Source organism: Mastomys coucha, unplaced genomic scaffold (genome assembly GCF_008632895.1).
Source record: "Mastomys coucha isolate ucsf_1 unplaced genomic scaffold, UCSF_Mcou_1 pScaffold16, whole genome shotgun sequence".
NCBI lineage: Eukaryota > Metazoa > Chordata > Mammalia > Rodentia > Muridae > Mastomys > Mastomys coucha.
Window position 1 is genome coordinate 40,623,637 of NW_022196898.1, and position 4,803 is coordinate 40,628,439.

Below are 4,803 nucleotides of genomic sequence, written 5' to 3' on the forward strand. Positions count from 1 at the left end.
CTCTCTCCTGCAAAGACAGGTATCTAATAGGTTCTTCTCTAGATTTTTCTGTTGGATCAAACCAACTCACCCTCAGAGAACCTCTTGGACACGACTTTAATCAAAGCTATCACCAGTTTTCCTTTCCCTGTGCCTCATTTGTGACTTGTGGGATTCTTTGTGAGCTGTGTTTGCCTGCACAACAGCTGCATGTGTCTTTCTTTCTTCAGTTACTGTTAGCTATGTGTTATGCTCATTGTACGGGGGGAGGCAGAAGAAATGCCTATGATACCTCCGTAGGTCTTGCTCTGTGTTTATCTTGTTGATTTCACTATGGTATTTGAGGCTGTTGCTTTTTTTCAGCCCTTTCCCTTCTGTGCCCCAGGACCTGGACAGGCTCCTGCTTCTCTAGCCTTGTCTACTATTCTGAAATCACCCTTCTCTGAGAAGCCTTCCCACTTCCAGTCTCTTTTGCCCCTCATACACTGTATGTCACTGCAACAAAGCCAAAGAAGTTCCACACCTGCACTCTCTCTTCCCTCTCTCACCCTCTCAAACTGATTTAACAAAATCAGAATTCTTCTACCTGGTCTTTCCTAACATGCTCTTTATTGTGAGCCCCAAACTCTAAACAATATCCATATCCAATAAAACTGCTGTGTCAGAACCTGGGCTCACGCAGCATGCTGCCTCCTTCCATAGCATCTGTGCCCTTAGGATCTGCCAGAAGTTTCTTAAGTCACAGGCTCCTGACCAGTGTTTGGGAACTATGCATCTACCTCAGTCAGTCCTATTCTCTGCTGGACTATTGTCTTACCCAGTGTCATTGTCATAGATCTCCTTGACTCCTTACCTCAATTTTATGCTTTATTATATGGTTATGATGGATTTCTAATAAAGCAAAGGCTATAAAACTTAAGATGAGGCTCAAAGTTGCTCATTGATTCTACAGAAGCCTTAATATGTCCCAAGGATTCAGACTAGTTTTTTACTTTTCTTATCATTCCTGGGATTAGACTGCTTACAGTTCCCCAAATTTACTCCTTTTTTTTCCTGGAAATTACATTTTATTTTCTGCCAGGCATGTTCTGCTTCTTCCATCCCTAACTTGAAGTTCATAAACAAGTTACCCTAAACATTTATCTGATCCAAACTGATAGTTAAAGCAGTCAGCCCGATCATTTGGATCTGTCTGTCTGTCTATCTATCTATCTATCTATCTATCTATCTATCTATCTATATTGAAATAGAGATTAAACCTTGAGCTTTGCACAGGGTAGGCCAGTGTTCTACTGCTGAGTCATACTCCCAGTTCTCTTTCTTGTTTTGTGACAGGGTATTAAGTTACCCAGGATAGCCTTAAACTTGCTGGGCATAGTGTCCTGGTCTATACTGTAAGGCCTGGTGCATTCTGAGGTGTTTTTATTTTTTTTTTTAAATCACCATATTGCAGTTCAAGAAGTCTCAATCTATTTACATCACTTGATGGTCTAGAGAACTAAATCACTTATTTTTAATCTTTGATTCCCCAGGGCCAAGTACCTAACCTAGCATGCTAGTCTCTCAATAATAAAATCGTACTGTCAATCAGATATTTAAGCAGCTTTGAGTCATTCACTCTAACTGAAACACCCTTCCTCTTTGCCCCTTTCATCTAACTGGTATCTATTTTTACACCTTCTTTACAGTTTAAGAACCTGTCCTTCATGCAGAATTTTGCTGCCTTCGCCGTCACCTGCTGCTATAGTGGAGAGATGCCCTCTCTAGCCTGCCTAGCATACCCTGGAAAAGCATCTGCTGGGAAGCAGCTCAGGACACCGTCCCCCTTCCTCACACAGAGCCCTTGCTACAGAGGAGGGAATTTTTTTTTCTTTAAGCCTCTTTCTTGCCATTCTAGAGCCTCAAATTTGAACTGTTTTAATGATTCTTTGAGGAAACTATAGATGGATATGGGAGATGAGCTAAGAATTAAATGAAGTGTCTAAAGAGAGACATCTGATTCCAGGCAGGTATGGGTCTTCTCTAAGTGCCAGCAGTCATCATTAAGATATTTGTATCGGGCTAGCAACAACAACAACAGCAAGGCAGCTCCCTGAACACTGGAAATCTACAGTCACCATGGATTTGACTGGGACACAGCTTCATCTGCTCCAGAGTCCCAAGCAGAAAGGAACATCCAATGTGATTTAGACCTCAGTCTCCCCTGCTTAGGAGCTCAGTGCTCCTTACTTCCTACAACAAACACACATTTTCCCATCTACTGAGAGCTCCAAGAACAAGGGAGAAACTGTTACTAGGACTGAAAGAGAAGCACCCAGGCAGGGGCTATGTGAAGGAGGCCTTGGTGAGTAAATGGAATCATTCTTCAAGGGGGAGTCCTTCCCTTCTCTGCCATAACTCACAATCTGCCTTAGTTCACTTCCCAAGGCTTTCTGCTAAGCTCATGTTCTTATGCTCTATGGATACAGTAAAGGGCACAAGCTGTCTGGACCATCTCTCCAGTCCCAAAAGTTGTTTTCTTAATGGCTTTCGTTGCCACTAGATGGCAGCACAGGTTCAGATAATAGTCATAGCTCTGCCTAGAAAACAGTAGCTAAGATGCAGAAACAGTTTGTACTTTCTTTACTGCTTTCATTTCCATTTTCAGGTCATAAGCAGTTTTGTTTATTTCCCTCACCTGTTTTCTTGAAATTGGAGAGATGAAGTTGGGGGAGGACATAGGGAGAGAGTACTTGGAGAAACAGCCGGATTGGGAGAGGGCAAATTCCTAGGGAAAGTTAGGACAATGGAAACTTGCAGGTCACTTGATGGTGACCCTAGCTAGCAATGGGGGTTATGAACCAGTCATCTCCTGTAACCAGGCAAGACTTCCAATGGAGGGATTGGGACACCAATACAGCCACAAAAACTTAGGCCCACACTTTGCCCTGCCTAAAAACTGTGCAGGGGTAAAAGGTGAAGCAGAAGTTATGGGAAGGACCAACTAATGTCTGGCCAAGTTTGAAACCCATGCTATGGGAGGGAGCCCAGTTAGACACTGTTAATGATATTCTACTGAACTTGCAGACAGGAGTCTAACATAACTGCCATCAGAGAAGCTTCACCCAGCAACTAATGAAAACATAGGCAAAGACCCACAGCCAAACATTAAAGTGGAGCTTGGAGAATCCTATGAAAGAGGGGGAAGAAGGATTGAAGGAGCCAGAGAGGTCAAGGACACAAGAAAACGTACAGAATCAAACTGGGCCCATAGTGACTCATAGAGTGTGAGTGGCTAAGCAGAGAGCATGCACAGGACTGACCTAGACCTCTGTACACATGCAACTTTTTTGCAGATTGGTTTTATGTGGGACTCCTAACAGCAGGAGCAGGGGCTGTCTCTGACTACATTGTTTGTCTTTGGATCACCTTCCCCTAACTGGGCTGCCTCATCTATCCTCAATAGAAGATGCCTAGTCTTACTGCAATTTGACTTGCCAAGGCTGGTTGATATCTGTGGCAGACTGCTCCTCTTATGAGAAAGGGAGGAGTGCATGGAGGAAGGAGTGGGGAGGTGAGTGGGAGAAACTGGGAAGAGAGGAAGGAGGGGAAGCTGGATCAGGATGTAAATTAAGAAGATAACAGCAGCAGCAAAAACAACAACAATAATAATAGTAGATCCGGAAACAGCTTAAATAAATGGCAACTGTTAGATGAGTGGATTTGAAGAATGTGTTAACTATACACAGCAGAATACCATTCAGCCTTTGGAAGAATGATATCCTGTTATCTCCAAATTTGTGTGGGTTTTGTTAAAACAAATACTGCATGATCCTATTTATGTAGTCAAATGAACTCAGTATTCTCATCTCAGAATCTTTAACTGATATGTAAGGTAACATGTTCAAAAGTTCCAGGGATTAGGATGGAACATCTTTGGGGTGTATTTATTATGCAGTCTACCACACAATTAAAAATTAATTGCTAATCCTCATCAAAGTAGAATTCTGATGACTACTATATTGGTTTTGCATCTAACATTTTATGTTTCTTGGATGCAGAAAATACATATGCATGCACACAGATACAGACACATACACACATACACACAGACACACACACACACACACACACACACACACACACAAACACTAATTTTTTTGAGGCAGGTTTCATGTAGTCCTATAGCTCAGGTTGACCTCAGACTTACTATGTAGCTGAGGACGATCCCCCTCCCTCTCCCCTCCCCCACTGCTCCTCCCTCTTACCTCTTCCCCCCTGCCTAATTGCTGGGATTTTTACCATATATTTGTATTTCCAAATAACAAAAACAAGGCTGTTTTCAAAGCATTACTCATGTTTCCAAAGAGACATTTTTGGTTTATTTATTGTGTTTATTTTGGCATTGTTTGTATTAGAATGCTCATTCTTTATACTAGAATGAACCCCCAAATATCAGATAGAGGGTGACATTTGAGGTTTTTAATTGCAAATTAGTATCTTATAGCTGTGTGTAGCAGAAAGTATATTCTGATAGAACCTTCGGTTTCCTTTGGTAGGTAGCTGATACATATAGCACAGTGAGTGCAATTCAAAGGGAGTGTTGTTTTCTCGTGCTGCTCAGTGCCTGACCCTCAGGTTTTCATCCTGCTCAGTATCTCTATTGCTGGCCATTACTCTCCTCAGGTCTACCTTCCTACTGGGAAGAAGGCAGAGGAGACTATATTGTGGGATGTGGTCAGTTGAACTTGGAGAATGGAGTCTCCACAGGGTGGTTCCTCATTCCTCTGAATGCTTGGTTTCTTGGCAATATTGGAGGAAGAAGACTAATGGCCTAACCACGAT

The 4,803-nt window shown here is 42.4% G+C and overlaps 1 long non-coding RNA gene across 1 annotated transcript in view; it reads left to right on the forward strand.

The window, feature by feature from the left end:
• Positions 1-2,474, forward strand: part of LOC116093273 — a 2,842-nt gene extending 368 nt beyond the window's left edge. Inside the window, exon 2 of the long non-coding RNA XR_004119678.1 lies at positions 1,668-2,474. This is a non-coding gene — a long non-coding RNA (uncharacterized LOC116093273). The remainder of the gene's footprint in view (positions 1-1,667) is intronic.
• Positions 2,475-4,803: the final 2,329 nt, after the last annotated feature.